This window comes from Chelonia mydas, chromosome 4 (genome assembly GCF_015237465.2).
Source record: "Chelonia mydas isolate rCheMyd1 chromosome 4, rCheMyd1.pri.v2, whole genome shotgun sequence".
NCBI classification, from domain to species: Eukaryota; Metazoa; Chordata; order Testudines; family Cheloniidae; genus Chelonia; species Chelonia mydas.
Window position 1 is genome coordinate 131551674 of NC_057852.1, and position 16473 is coordinate 131568146.

Genomic DNA, 16473 nt, shown 5'->3' on the forward strand with positions numbered 1-16473 from the left:
AAAAGTGCCTAATGGATGCCCAACTCCCATTAAAAATGAATGGAATTTGGGTATCCAAATCGTCTAAGTGGCTTTGAAAAACCCACTTTATATCTCTCTCTAGCTATATATATAGTACAAACAAGTATCAAAAATGGTAAAAAAAAACGAACAAAAAAAAACCCCACATGTTGAGGTTGCGAAGTCAAGTACCCATAATTTGGGAAATGCCAATGTTAATGATACCCATGCAACCTTAATTTGTGCCCCTTATACACAGGCCTTATGTTATATATTATGATATGCTACTTTTTCCACAGGACCACGGCGCCATTAGGTCCAAAGTATGAATGCTGCTTACAGAGTGGGTAGCTATTCAATATTTTGTTTTGTTTTATCCACATCATTCAATAAATGATTATGTGTCTTATTTATTGCACACCTACCACATCTTGCTCTCAATACAGAATTACAACTTTCCTCATGGGATTTTTTATGGCACTCACCCTCATAGTAATCAATGACTTCATACACATTAATGAATTTTATTTTCACAATATGGTGAGATGGTAAAATGGTATTATTATCCCCATTTTACAGATGGAGAACTGAGGTACGTAGAGATTAGGACACAAGTGTCCTAATTCTGAGGTATGTAGAGATTAGGACACAAATGCCCCAATCTCTTGAATAATCAGAAAGTGGGGAAATGACTCTATATCCTAGTGGTTAGGGCACTCTCTTGGGAGGTGGGAAATTTGGGTTCCATTTCCTGCTCCAATTAATATTTAATTATGGATACAAAGGGGAACAGCTTCAACAGAGAGAGATTGACAGAGCTACCCGCCCCAGAATGCACTATGATCTGGTGCTTGGGGAACTCATCTGGAAGGGAGGAAGGGCTTGGTTCAAGTTCCTGCTCAAAGTGGGAATTCAAACCTGGATCTCCCACATCCAAGGTGAATGCCCTAATGTCTAAGCTAATGGGTATAAGCCTACCACCCTCTCCTCTATTTTATGAATCTAGCCCTTCATTTCCATTTTTTGTTAATTTTTTTTTAAAGGGCCTGAAACAAAATGGTTAGTTTCAGGTCAAATGATTTGCCAATCAGTCAGGAAAAAAAAATGGGTTTAGTTTGACCCCAAACAACTTTTTTTGGAACTGCCACTGAACCAAAAGAAATCAGATATTCACACAGCTCTAATCTTGACCTTTACTATTTCTTCTAGGTCTTTGAGATGTGGTGATCAAAAATGAAAGCAGTATTCAGGGTATTCATGAATACCCTCGTTAATGTACAGCCTAACATCTTATCCGTGGGCTGACTGCTGCTGTGCATTGAATAGATATCTCCAACAAGCTGTCCATAATAATGACTAGATATTTTTGAAAAAAGAAAAGGAGTACTTGTGGCACCTTAGAGACTAACCAATTTATTTGAGCATAAGCTTTCATGAGCTACAGCTCACTTCATCAAGAAAGCTTATGCTCAAATAAATTGGTTAGTCTCTAAGGTGCCACAAGGACTCCTTTTCTTTTTGCGAATACAGACTAACACGGCTATTACTCTGAAACCCAGATATTTTTGCTGAGCGGTTACATTAACTCAGAACCCATCAGTGTGCATGCAAGTAGTTTAAATTACTTCTCTATTTTGTGAAATTGAATAAAATTACCTTTCTTGAGGTCCTTCTGACTTAGTCTTTACAGCTATATCAGTATTTTCCTTCCAGCAAATTTTGCTTCCTCACTATTGACCTGTTAATTAATATATTATGCAACACTGGCCACAGTTCTAACAACAGGGCATCACAGGATTAATCTTTTCCCATGCTTTGTTCTGGCCATTTATTCTTTACTTCTTATCTCTTAAACTATTCTTAATTCACCAAAGGCCTTTACCTTTCACCCCCTGGTTATCGGTTTCCTAAACAGCTTCTTGTGAAAGAATATCAAAATATTTAAAAAATCTAAATACATTAAATTATATCCACCGAGTCTCTCTTTGTATTACATTTATTTTTTAAGAAGTTATTTAAACAATGATAGCAGATAAGGAAAGTATAATTTAACCTTACAGAAGCCCTGCTGATTTATCAGTCTCTTGTGAGACTCATTTACTTGTTTTATAACTCTATGTTGAATGGTTTTCCATTCTATTCCTCGTAGCAATGAAGCATAGTACTCTCTGGTTTATAATTCTCAGGGTCACAATAAGGATTGTTCTGAAATATGGGTATAATGTTGGATATACTCTAGTCTTTTAGTATAACAGCTGTTTGGAGTGATAAATTAGATACATCTGTTAGTTGCTCAGCTACTTGGATCTTTAGTCACTGATTCATCAAAGCATTTAAAAACGTGGTTCAGTGAATCAGTGCCTTGATTTCCTTCAGAATTCTTGGAAAAGAGCCTCTGGTCCTGAGGGTGATGAAACTCAGAAACTGAAATATGGTCAACTGAAGCCCAACAAAATAAGAAATTAATACTGATCACTTACAAATATTCGCAATCCTGGAATTTTGTAACTCTGCCTCCCACTCTGATATCTCTTCCACCACCCCATCTAATATGGAGCTCATCTTCTTTCCTCCCAAACATTCCTCTCTTTTCTGTCACTGCTGACAAAACTCACCATTACCCCTGTTAACTCATCATGAGGGCATCTTTGAAGTCTTGCTTACCTTCTCCCTGCATGGCCAGGCCCTCAGCAATCACATTGTTTTTTCTCTTATGATGCACGTCTCCAAAATTTGCCTTTTCCTTTCCACCCACATTTCTTGGTAAACCTCTCTTGCACATGTTCTCCTATTCCTATCTATCTTAGATACAGTTTCTCTCCTTCACTCCACCATTCATTCTCCTTCTCTTTTTAGCCTCTGCAAAGGCTCCCCTCGTTCTTCCTTATACATTTCAGTCTTCTGATGTATAAAAAATTCTACTGCTTTGGCCTCATTTCATACTATAACTAACCTGTGCTCTGCTTAGCCTTTCTCCAAACTTTCCCTTTGCCTGCTCCACAATCTTTGCCTTCTTCCACAACATCTCTAGAGTTTGCACAGCTTCCATGTCGGTATCACCAAGGTCTTTATCTAACGCTCATTGAAGTCAATGGGACTCTTTCCATTGACTTCAATGAGTGCTGGACCAGGTTCCTTTGCTCACTTTCAAACCACTACTAGATATCCGCATGATCTACAAGGCTGAGCTTAACTAACATCCAAATGGAAATCCACCTACTTATACCTGTGTTGACTGTATGGTGTTCTCTCTATATCTTTAGATTTTACGCCCTTTATGGCAGGGTCATGGTTGTGTGTGTTTATCTTACTTTTTTCATTGATGGTGTTATATAAATGATAAATAATGATATTGCAATACGTCAAACAGAAATGAATGAATTTCTGCAAAATAAAAAGAAAAAAATAATTATTTGTTTTATTACACAAACAATAACAACCTGGCAACTGATAGCTACACCTATTATCAATTGGAATTAGTGGCATATATGTGGAAAAAAATACTAACACAATGACAGGTTTCAGAGTAGCAGCCGTGTTAGTCCATATCCGCAAAAATAACAGGAGTACTTGTGGCACCTGAGAGACTAGCAAATTTATTAGAGCATAAGCTTTTGTGAGCTACAGCTCACTTCATCAGATGCATAGAATGGAACATATAGTAAGATATGGTAACTTCCAACTTATCTGTATATAAGGTCAAAACAACAGACTGGACTTCTACATAGATTGCTTCCGTAGACATGCACGGGCTGAAATTGTGGAAAAGCAGCATCACTTGCCCCATAACCTCAGCCGTGCTGAGCACAATGCCATCAACAACCTCAGGAACAACTCTGACATCATAATCAAAAAGGCTGACAAAGGAGGTGCTGTCGTCATCATGAATAAGTTGAAATATGAACAAGAGGCTACTAGGCAGCTCTCTAACTCCACATTCTACAAGCCATTGTCCTCTGATCCCACTGAGGATTACCAAAAGAAACTACACCATCGGCTCAAGAAACTCCCTGAAAAAGCACAGGAACAGATCTGTGCAGACACATGCCTAGAACCCCGACAGGGGTATTCTATCTGCATGTCAATGGAGGCAATCTATGTAGAAGTCCAGTCTGTTGTTTCGACCTTCAGGACGCCACTAGCTGTCACGTTCAGCCCCCAACTAAAACCTCTCCAGCGCATCATCAAAGGTTTACAACATATCCTGAAAAATGATCCCTCACTCTCACAGATCTTGGGAGACAGACCAGTCCTCGCTTACAGACAGCCCCCCAACCAGAAGCAAATACTAATCAGCAACCACATACCACCCAACAAAAACGCTAACCCAGGAACCTATCCCTGCAACAAAGCCCAATGCCAACTCTGTCCACATATTTATTCAAGTGACACCATCATATGACCTAATCACATTAGCCATGCCATCAGGGGCTCGTTCACCTGCACATCTACCAATGTGATATATGCTATCATGTGCCAGCAATGCCCCTCTGCCATGTACACTGGCCAAACCAGACAGTCTCTAAGCAAAAGACTAAATGGACACAAATCTGACATCAGGAATCATAACATTCAAAAACCGGTAGGAGAACACTTCAACCTCTGTGGTCACTCAGTAAAAGATTTAAGGGTGGCAGTGAGCTGTAGCTCACGAAAGCTTATGCTCAAATAAATTGGTTAGTCTCTAAGGTGCCACAAGTACTCCTTTTCTTTTTGCGAATACAGACTAACACGGCTGTTACTCTGAAACTTGTCATTATGCAAGGCACTGCATTTAGCCGTATGGAGTGGAAATCTATCAACTGCATGAAAAAACTTGTGCAGATACAGACAGACATCATCTTCCTTTCCAAATGCAAACAGTTGGACATCGTACCAAAAGGACTGAAGGTAAAAAATCCATTACAATCTACATACCACACAGACTATGCTGACAGCTTGTGCCACACGCTCTCAAAGAAACTGCGGAACCACCTGATCAACATCCTCTACAGCAAACAGAGAAAGATAAAGAATGAGCTCTCAAAACTGGATACTCTCATAAAAAACCAACCTTCCACACAAACTTCCTTGTGGCTGGACTTTACTAAAACTAGACAAGCCATTTACAACACACACTTTGCTTCTCTACAAAAGAAAAAGGACACTAAACTTTCTAAACTACTACATGCCACAAGGGGCCACAGCAATGGTTCCCTCAACCCACCCAGCAATACTGTTAACCTATCCAACTATACTCTTAGCCCAGCAGAAGCAGCTGTCCTATCTCGGGGCCTCTCCTTCTGCCCCTCCACCCCCATGAACATGATACAGTTCTGTGGTGACCCAGAATCCTATTTTCGACGTCTCCGACTCAAGGAATATTTCCAGCACACCTCTGAACAACATACTAATCCACAGAGACCTCCCTACCAACACTACAAAAAGAAGGATTCTAGGTGGACTCCTCCTGAAGGTCGAGACAGCAGACTGGACTTCTACATAGAGTGCTTCCGCCGACGTGCACGGGCTGAAATTGTGGAAAAGCAGCATCACTTGCCCCACAACCTCAGCCGTGCAGAACACAATGCCATCCACAGCCTCAGAAACAACTCTGACATCATAATCAAAAAGGCTGACAAAGGAGGTGCTGTTGTCATCATGAATAGGTCGGAATATGAACAAGAGGCTGCTCGGCAGCTCTCCAACACCACTTTCTACAAGCCATTACCCTCTGATCCCACTGAGAGTTACCAAAAGAAACTACAGCATTTGCTCAAGAAACTCCCTGAAAAAGCACAAGATCAAATCCGCACAGACACACCCCTGGAACCCCGACCTGGGATATTCTATCTACTACCCAAGATCCATAAACCTGGAAATCCTGGATGCCCCATCATCTCAGGCATTGGCACCCTGACAGCAGGATTGTCTGGCTATGTAGACTCCCTCCTCAGGCCCTACGCTACCAGCACTCCCAGCTACCTTCGAGACACCACTGACTTCCTGAGGAAACTACAATCCATCGGTGATCTTCCTGATAACACCATCCTGGCCACTATGGATGTAGAAGCCCTCTACACCAACATTCCACACAAAGATGGACTACAAGCCGTCAAGAACACTATCCCCGATAATGTCACGGCTAACCTGGTGGCTGAACTTTGTGACTTTGTCCTTACCCATAACTATTTTACATTTGGGGACAATGTATACCTTCAAATCAGCGGCACTGCTATGGGTACTCGCGTGGCCCCACAGGATGCCAACATTTTTATGGCTGACTTAGAACAACGCTTCCTCAGCTCTCGTCCCCTAATTCCCCTACTCTACTTGCGCTATATTGATGACATCTTCATCATCTGGACCCATGGAAAAGAAGCCCTTGAGGAATTCCACCATGATTTCAACAATTTCCATCCCACCATCAACCTCAGCCTGGTCCAGTCCACACAAGAGATCCACTTCCTGGACACTACAGTGCTAATAAACGATGGTCACATAAACACCACCCTATACCGGAAACCTACTGACCGCTATTCCTACCTACATGCCTCCAGCTTTCACCCTGACCACACCACATGATCCATTGTCTACAGCCAAGCTCTGCGATACAACGCATTTGCTCCAACCCCTCAGAGACAAACACCTACAAGATCTCTATCAAGCATTCTTACAACTACAATACCCACCTGCGGAAGTGAAGAAACAGATTGATAGAGCCAGAAGAGTTCCCAGAAGTCACCTACTACAGGACAGGCCTAACAAAGAAAATAACAGAACGCCACTAGCCGTCACCTTCAGCCCCCAACTAAAACCCCTCCAACGCATTATTAAGGATCTACAATCTATCCTGAAGGATGACCCAACACTCTCACAAATCTTGGGAGACAGGCCAGTCCTTGCCTACAGACAGCCCCCCAACCTGAAGCGAATACTCACCAGCAACCACATACCACACAACAGAACCACTAACCCAGGAACCTATCCTTGCAACAAAGCCCGTTGCCAACTCTGCCCACATATCTATTCAGGGGACACCATCACAGGGCCTAATAACATCAGCCACACTATCAGAGGCTCGTTCACCTGCACATCCACCAATGTGATATATGCCATCATGTGCCAGCAATGCCCCTCTGCCATGTACATTGGTCAAACTGGACAGTCTCTACGTAAAAGAATAAATGGACACAAATCAGAAGTCAAGAATTATAACATTCATAAACCAGTCGGAGAACACTTCAATCTCTCTGGTCACGCGATTACAGACATGAAAGTTGCTATATTACAACAAAAAAACTTCAAATCCAGACTCCAGCGAGAAACTGTTGAATTGGAATTCATTTGCAAATTGGATACAATTAACTTAGGCTTGAATAGAGACTGGGAGTGGCTAAGTCATTATGCAAGGTAACCTATTTCCCCTTGTTTTTTCCTACCTCCCCCCGCCTCAGACGTTCTTGTTAAACCCTGGATTTGTGCTGGAAATGGCCCACCTTGATTATCATACACATTGTAAGGAGAGTGATCATTTTAGATAAGCTATTACCAACAGGAGAGTGGGTTTGTGGGGGGGGCGGTGGGGAGAAAACCTGGATTTGTGCTGGAAATGGCCCAACTTGATTATCATACACATTGTAAGAAGAGTGATCACTTTAGATAAGCTATTACCAGCAGGAGAGTGGGGTGCGGGGAGAGAAAACCTTTTGTGGTGGTAAACACCCATTTCTTCATGGTTTGTGTGTATAAAAACATCTTCTGTATTTTCCACAGTATGCATCCGATGAAGTGAGCTGTAGCTCACGAAAGCTTATGCTCAAATAAATTGGTTCATCTCTAAGGTGCCACAAGTACTCCTTTTCTTTTTGCAAATACAGACTAACACAGCTGTTACTCTGAAAGCTTCAAAAACAGACTCCAAGGAGCAACTGCTGAGCTTGAATTAATATGCAAACTAGATACCGTTAACTTGGGTTTGAATAGAGACTGGGAGTGGCTGGGTCACTACACATATTGAATCTATTTCCCCATGTTAAGTATTCTCACACCTTCTTGTCAACTGTCTATATGGGCCACCTTGATTATCACTACAAAAGTTTTTTTTCTCCTGCTGATAATAGCTCATCTTAACTAATTAGCCTCTCACAGTTTGTATGGTAATTTCCAACTTATCTGTATGTATATATATATATATCTTACTCTATGTTCCATTCTATGCATCCGATGAAGTGAGCTGTAGCTCACGAAAGCTTATGCTCTAATAAATTTGTTAGTCTCTAAGGTGCCACAAGTTCTCCTGTTCTTTTTTACTAACACAATGTTCACAAAGGTAAATACATCTGAGAGATACTTTAAGTTGTTATAGTTATTCTTAATAACCACTTTCTGTTCTATTTGTTGTAAAAACAAAGCAGAGCTAACTACACAGGGAATAGCTTGTAATACAAACAAAACTAAAATCCATGCACTGTTGTAGAATGTGGTACAGGACAAAACAGAAGATTAAACTCTGGGGCCTTGTTTTCCCACTGCAGATAACAGTTAACATCCATTGAAAGCCATATGAATTTTGCTTTTATATTTTTAAGAAGTCATTTAGACTTTATGGTTTCATGGTTTTTGTCTTAGATTTCTGCAACTGTCATGAAGTGGGAGTCAAGCATCTGCTTTGTTTTTAAAGGGAAATGAAACTATGTCATTATTCAAGAGGATTTAACCAGCATGTCCTTAATTAATGCTAATATCAAAGACACTGGGGGCATAAATGTGATCAGAACAGGCTCTAACAAGCACAAGAATAAAGGTCACCAGTCAACTAAACACAGCCAAGAAAGCAGGGAACAAATGAAACATATAACAACAAGAAAAAAATTCGTAACAAAAAGAACTACACATATCAGGATATTTTTTTTAAAGTCACCATTAAATTAAAATGAAGAAAGGATGGGTTATGGGTTATAAAGTATTCAAAAAGAAGATCATTAAATGAAATCTAGAAATCAGGTACAAATTCAGATCTTGTGTAAGTAGGTGCCACTTTCCTAAAATCAAATATGAAATCTGTCTTCAAAAATCTCACCATACTGCTGCTCAACAGGTCGAAATCAGGGTAACTCCACTGAAATTCAGTGGAGCTTGGCTGATGTAGACCAGCTGAGGATCTGGCCCAGTATCTCTTTGAACACCCGGTTTAAAAAAATGCACAAGGCTCTGGTATCCCTGAAAAACTATATTTTGTAATTTGGGCTTTTATAGTTCAACAGCCAGATGCATTTCCTGAGCTGAGTCCTCAAAGAGTAAATAATAATAATCAAGGAAGTGTTCAGTGCTATTTTTTCTCTCTATTATCATTTAAATTAAGTTTCCCTGAGTCTACAAAAGCTTCTTCCTTTAAAAATGAATAAATGTTCAATTAAAAAAGATTAGGGACTTACCGTAGTGTTTCGCACTCATAGCTATCGAATCCAATCGGATCCCACATTCATGTCTAAGGGCAGAATCTGTCCCTATATTATAACAATACTTTATCCTTCTATCACATCTTCTCAGGATCCCCAAGTGTTCTACAGACATTACTAAATTAAGCCCCATTGTAAGACATGATAGTAATATAATTTAACAGACGAGGAAACCAAAGGAAAGAGTTGTTAAGGGATTTTGCGTAAGGCCCCACAGTTGGTCTGTGGCAGAAGCAGCAACACAACTTGTGACTTTGGTGAACCCAACTCTGGAGGGAATGAGAGCCTGTGGACTGGGCACAGAATTGAGTTAGGGGGCCTGGGTTCTCCCCTCAGCTCATCCACTGACTTATTACGTGACTTGGGCAAGTCATTTCACCTTTCTGTGTCTCAATATAATAATCTGCAAAGCAGGACTAATCATACCTTTGTAATGTGTTTTGAGAACTGCAGATGGAAAAACACTACACTGTATAAGTGCAGAATACTATGAGCCAGATCCTCACCTGGTGTAAATCAGCGTAGCTCCACTGACTTGCACAGTGCCAGGATTTGTGCCTGTGTTATTGTTTTCTGGCTCGCAGTCATGAGTGCTTCCACTGAAATGCAGCTCCTATTCTTCAGTGTTTTGCTTTCTGAGCAGTGGCACAGAGGCCAACAGAGAGAGAGAGAGAGCTGAAAGCAGAGGACTTTGACTGGAGATCTGTTGGAGGAGAACAGAAGCAAGCAAACCCCTGTTCCATAGTGGCTGTGAGTGAGTTCTTGAGAGTGTGAGGTTGCATCTGAAAAAGTGGGGGTTTTACCCAAAAAAGCTTATGCCCAAATAAATCTGTTAGTCTTTAAGGTGCCACCGGACTCCTTGTTGTTCTTGAGAGTCTGTTTGTTTGCTTGCTGGTTTGCTTTCAGTTTGCAAAGTCTGGTAGGGGGCAGTGTGTACGGAGAGAAGTAGAGCCTTTGATTACAGCTAAACCTTGATTAGGAGACGGGGCTTCCTTGCAGCCAACTGGCCGGCCAGCAGAACAGGAGCCATACCTGTGTGTCTAAAGTGCCACCCGATAGATCCAAGGAAGAGAAGATCTAAGGTTAGGAGATACAGCTAGAAACTATGGTTGAGTTTAAAAGGAGATTTGAGCAGATGATGAGGAAAGTGGCCAGTGGAAGCATGTGACTATGAGAACAAAACAGAGGGAAAGACTGGCTCGTGAAGGAGAAATAGACCTGAGGAATAGGTTTGGTGAGTCAGAAAATGAAGCGGAGAGGCAGTCAGTACCAGAGGATGGGAGAGCAAGGAAGAAGAGAAAGTGTGAATAGCCTTACAAGGAGAGGGGAATAGACCATGGAGATAGCCACAGTTTGGAGCCCCAAGAACTCTCAGAAATTGCAAGTGAGAAGAGAACACAAGAAGACTTGCAGTCAAAATGAGTAGAAGCAGGAAGCCTGCCAACACTCAGTGGGGTCATGAGACATTTGAGGTATTAAAGGAGCACTCAATGAAGACAAGGCTGTTGCAGAGAAGCTAAAGGAATTTGTCGCATGGGTCTTCATTGCAGAGGATGTTAGGGAGATTCCTACACCTGAGCCATTCTCTTTAGGTGACAAATCTAATGAACTGTCCCAGACTGAGGTGTCAATAGAGGAGGTTTGGGGACAAACTGATACATTAAATAATATTAAGTCAGCAGCACTAGATAGTATTCACGTAAGAGTTCTGAAGGGGCTCAAATATGAAATTGCAGAACTGCTAACTGTGGTATGTAACCTATTGCTTAAATCAGCGTCCATACCAGACGAATGGCGAATAGCTAACGTAACACCTATTTTTTTAAAAGGCTCCAAAGGCAATGCTGGTAATTATAGGCTGGTAGGCTAAATTTGGTACCAGGCAAATGGATTGAAATGATAGTAAAAGACATAATTATCAGATACATAAATGACAATGATACATTGGGATAGAGTCAACACAGCTTTTGTGTTGTGAAAGGGAAATCCTGTCTCACCAATCTATTAAAATACTTTGAGGGGGTCAATAAACATGTGGACAAAGGTGATGTAGTGGAATAGTGTACTTGGATTTTCAGAAAGCCTTTGATAATGTCCTTCACGAAAGGCTCTTAAGCAAAATAGGCAGCCATTGAAAAAGAGGGAAGGTCCTCTCATGGATCAATACCTGATTAAAAGGTAGGAAACAAAAGGTACAAATAAATGGTCAGTTTTCACAGGGAGAGAGGAAAAAAGCGTGGTGCTCCAAGGATCTGTATTGGGATCAGTGCTGTTCAACATATTCAACATATTCATAAGTGATCAGGAAAAAGGGGTAAACAGAGAAGTGTCAAAAGTTTGCAGACAATACAAAATTACTACAGATGTCAAGTCCAAAGCTGACTGTCCACAGGGATCTCACAAAACTGGATGACTGGGCAACAAAATGGCAGAGGGAATGCAATGTAGACAAAAGCAAAGTAATGCATATTGGAAAACATAATCCTAACCAAACATACAAAATGATGGGGTCTAAATTAGTTCAATGTTCAGCAGCAGTAAAAAAAACCTAACAGATTATTTGGAACTATCAGGAAAGGAACAGATAATATGACAGAAAAGATCATAATGCCACTATTTAAATCCATGGTATGCCCACACCTTGAATACTACCTGCAGTTCTGGTCATCCCATCTCAAAAAAGTTATAGTAGAATTGAAAAAAAATATATAAAGAAAGGCAGCAAAAATGATTAGGGAACAGCTTCTATATAACAAGAGATTAAAAAAGACTGGCACTGTTCTGTTTAGAAAAGAGATGACTAAGGGGGGGCATGATAGAGGTCATGAAAATCATGACTGGTGTAGAGAAAGTGAATAAGGAAGTGTTATTTACCCCCTCACATAACACAAGTACCGGGGTCACTCAATGAAATTAGTAGGCAGCAGATTTAAAACAATACTTCTTCACACAACACACAGTCAATCTGTGGTACTTGTTGCCAGAGCAGGTTGTGAAGGTCAAAAGTTCAACTGGTTTCAAAAAAGAATTAGCTGAGTTCATGGAGGATAGGTCCATCAGTGGCTATTAGCCAAGATGGTCAGGGATACAACCCCATGCTCTGGGTATCTCTGTGCTCCTGACTGTCAGATACTGGGACTGGATGAAAGGGAATGGACCACTCAATAACTGACCTGTTTTGTTCATTCCCTCTGAAGCATATGGTGCCAGCCACTTTCAGAAGACAGGATACTGGACTAGATGGTCATTCTTATGCTCTTATGTTCTGTTCTTTCCCAGGTGTAAGGCTGGTGGGTCTTAACCACATGCTCAGGGTATACTGATCACTGTATTTAGGGTTGGGAAGGAATTTCCCCACAGATCAAATTGGAAGAGACTGTGGGGTGGTTGGTTTTTGTTTTTTTTTGTTTTTTTTTTGCTTTCCTCTGCAATGTGGGACACAGGTCACTTGCTGGTTTGAACTAGAGTAAATGGCAGATTCTTTGTAACTTGCAATTTTTAAATCAAGATTTGAGGACTTGAGTAACTCAGCTTGAGGTTATGGGCCATCTACAGGACTGGGTGAGTGAGATTCTGTGGCCTAACTGTACAGGAGATCAGACTAGAGGACCGTGACTGTCCCTTTAGGCATTAAAGTCTATGGATTTATAGTCACAAATCTACTTCCGTCTTATGAGAATAAGATAAGCAGTGACTTTGATCTTGAGGATGGAGCAGGGGATTGGAATTAGGGAACTGAGTTCCAACTTCAGCTCCAGTGCTAACTCACACTATGACTGGAGTGAAATCCCTTCATCTTTTGGTCCTCCATTACACTCTTTGTAGTCTGGAGGTGACAATGCCATTGTGAAGCACTTCAGTATCTACTGACAAATAGTGCAGTAATTGGTTAGATAAAAGTGGTATTAATCTGATTATTGCTTTAGTTTCCTCTAATTGTGTTGTCTTCAAGATATACAGTTTTCAAAAAGGACACTTCAATACACTTCCACTAAAGAAGGAAGTGGTTAGAGTGCTAACGTCTGAGGAACAGTGGGTGGGGGAGGGAGGAAATAAACATGAGGAAATAGTTTTACTTTGTGTAGTGACCCATCCACTCCCAGTCTCTATTCAAGCCTAAGTTAATTGTATCCAGTTTGCAAATTAATTCCAATTCAGCAGTTTCTCCTTGGAGTCTGTTTCTGAAGTTTTTTTGTTGAAGATTTGCCACTTTTAGGTCTGTAATCGAGTGACCAGAGAGATTGAAGTGTTCTCCGACTGGTTTTTGAATGTTATAATTCTTGACGTCTGATTTGTGTCCATTTATTCTTTTACGTAGAGACTGTCCAGTTTGACCAATGTACATGGCAGAGGGGCATTGCTGGCACATATCACTTTGGTAGATGTGCAGGTGAACGAGCCTCTGATAGTGTGGCTGATGTGACTAGGCCCTATGATGGTGTCCCCTGAATAGATATGTGGACACAGTTGGCAATGGGCTTTGTTGCCAGGATAGGTTCCTGGGTGAGTGGTTCTGTTCTGTGGTGTGTGGTTGCTGGTGAGTATTTGCATCAGGTTGGGGGGCTGTCTGTAAGCAAGGACTGGCCTGTCTCCCAAGATCTGTGAGAGTGATGGTTCGTCCTTCCGGATAGGTTGTAGATCCTTGATGATGCGTTGGAGAGGTTTTAGTTGGGGGCTGAAGGTGATGGCTAGTGGCGTTCTGTTATTTTATTTGTTGGGCCTGTCCTGTAATAGGTAACTTCTGGGAACTCTTCTGGCTCTGTCAATCTGTTTCTTCACTTCAGCAGGTGGGTATTGTAGTTGTAAGAATGCTTGATAGAGATCCTGTAGGTGTTTGTCTCTGTCTGAGGGGTTGGAGCCAATGCGGTTGTATCGTAGAGCTTGGCTGTAGACAATGGATCGTGTGATGTGGTCTGGGTGAAAGCTGGAGGCATGTAGGTAGGAATAGCGGACAGTAGGTTTCCGGTATAGGGTGGTGTTTATGTGACCATCGCTTATTAGCACCGTAGTGTCCAGGAAGTGGATCTCTTGTGTGGACTGGTCCAGGCTGAGGTTGATGGTGGGATGGAAATTGTTGAAATCATGGTGAAATTCCTTAAGGGCTTCTTTTCCATGGGTCCAGATGATGATGATGTCATCAATGTAGCACAAGTAGAGTAGGGGCATTAGGGGACAAGAGCTGAGGAAGCGTTGTTCTAAGTCAGCCATAAAAATGTTGGCATACTCTGGGGCCATGCGGGTACCCATAGCAGTGCCGCTGCCCCCCACTGTTCCTCACACATTCTTGTCAACTACTGGAAATGGCCCATCTTGATTATCACTACAAAATGTTTTCTCCCTGCCCTCTCCTGCTGGTAATAGCTCATCTTAAGCGATCACTCTCCTTACAGTGTGTATGGTAACACCCATTGTTTCATGTTCTCTGTGTATATAAATCTCCCCACTGTATTTTCCACTGAATGCATCCGATGAAGTGAGCTGTAGCTCACGAAAGCTTATGCTCAATTAAATTTGTTAGTCTCTAAGGTGCCACAAGTACTCCTTTTCAGTTTACTAATGAAGACTTTAATGGAAATAAACTTCAGTATATTTTGCTGGTTTGTGAAAGTCTGTTGACCCAAGAACCCAGTCACACTGGACAGGTCATATCTTCCTGTTTTAAATCCATGACAACTGCTTATTGCTAGAGTTTACATTATTTTGCTAATGAAATGCCCTTTTGAAGCTAAATTTATGGTTAACAACTTTGATCTTGCATTGAATTTGCAATAAATGTGGAATTAAAACAACCACTTTCTGATCCTCTTGTGTTTCCTTGACTAAGAACTATACAAAGATTTTCTATGGAATCTCACTAATGTCAGAGGACTACCACCCCAGCATTTCAAAGGCATAGAGGGCCAAATTCTCACTCTCTTGGAACACAGGACTGGAAGTGACCACCTGGGTCATGAAGTCCTGCCGCCAACTAGCACAAGCAGCCCATCCTATACTCCCATTTATAAATGTATCAAACTCTATCTTAAACCATTTAGGTTGTTTGTCCTTCACTACTCTTATTGGAAGGCTGTTCCAGAACCTCACTCTGATGGCTAGAAACTGTCTAATTTTCAACCTAAATTTATTCCTGGCTAATTTTTACCCATCTGTTCTTGAGCCAACATTGTCCTTAAACTTCAATAACTGCTCTCATTCCCTTGTTTTTTTCCCTTTTCATGTATTTATAGACAGCAATCATATCCCCTCTTAGCCTTTGTTTTGCTAGACTAAACAAGCCAAGTTCTGTTCATCTCCTCTCATAAAATAAGCTCTCTAGTCCAATTGTCCACTTTCTCCGGGTTTATCCAAATATAAGCCAGAGAGGTGTTTAGGGGATGTATGCTGATTAGGGCTAAGTGGCAGGGTATATACTATTATGTGCAGATCACGCTCCCAAAGGCTAAATCCTCCTTTGGAATGCCCCTCCGTAGGCCAAAGCAAGGATAAATTTCACCAGTTCTGCGGACACAAAGTTTGTTTCCTAGCCTCCTCTAATTTTGATCATATACTGAAAGATGTACAGTCAGAATCTGGGATTCAATCCTTAATCTCCAGTGAAGGGACATAGAAAGCAGAGCTATTAACATTTCACTTTCCCGGTTTGTTTTTGGGGCCACACTGTTCAATTGGAACAATAAAATAATAATAAATTATAATCCATGTATCAATATATTTTGCTAGCTTGCTTTATAGCCTGATTTATATATTAAGAATTAACAAACATGCGACCAGTGATAAAGGATTCGCTATGTTGCAGCAAAAAATCTGATTGCTTCACTCTAATATTACAGTCACTTATATTATCTGTTGCTACATGTGTTTGAATTGCTCATTGCTTATTTGTCACAACTGGAACCGTCCTGGTGACCACAAAGCCTAGAACAAATACTGTGGTAAATAAGTATATGAGTGAGAACAGGAGTGGAAAAATGTATGATTCTGCACATAGTCCTACTATGAAATAACTATGAAATTATATTACTTTTAAAATGAT

The 16473-nt window shown here is 41.0% G+C and overlaps 1 protein-coding gene across 4 annotated transcripts in view; it reads right to left on the minus strand.

Moving 5' to 3' along the window:
- Positions 1-16473, minus strand: part of CTNNA2 (catenin alpha 2) — a 775924-nt gene that overhangs the window by 64528 nt on the left and 694923 nt on the right. The window lies entirely within an intron of this gene.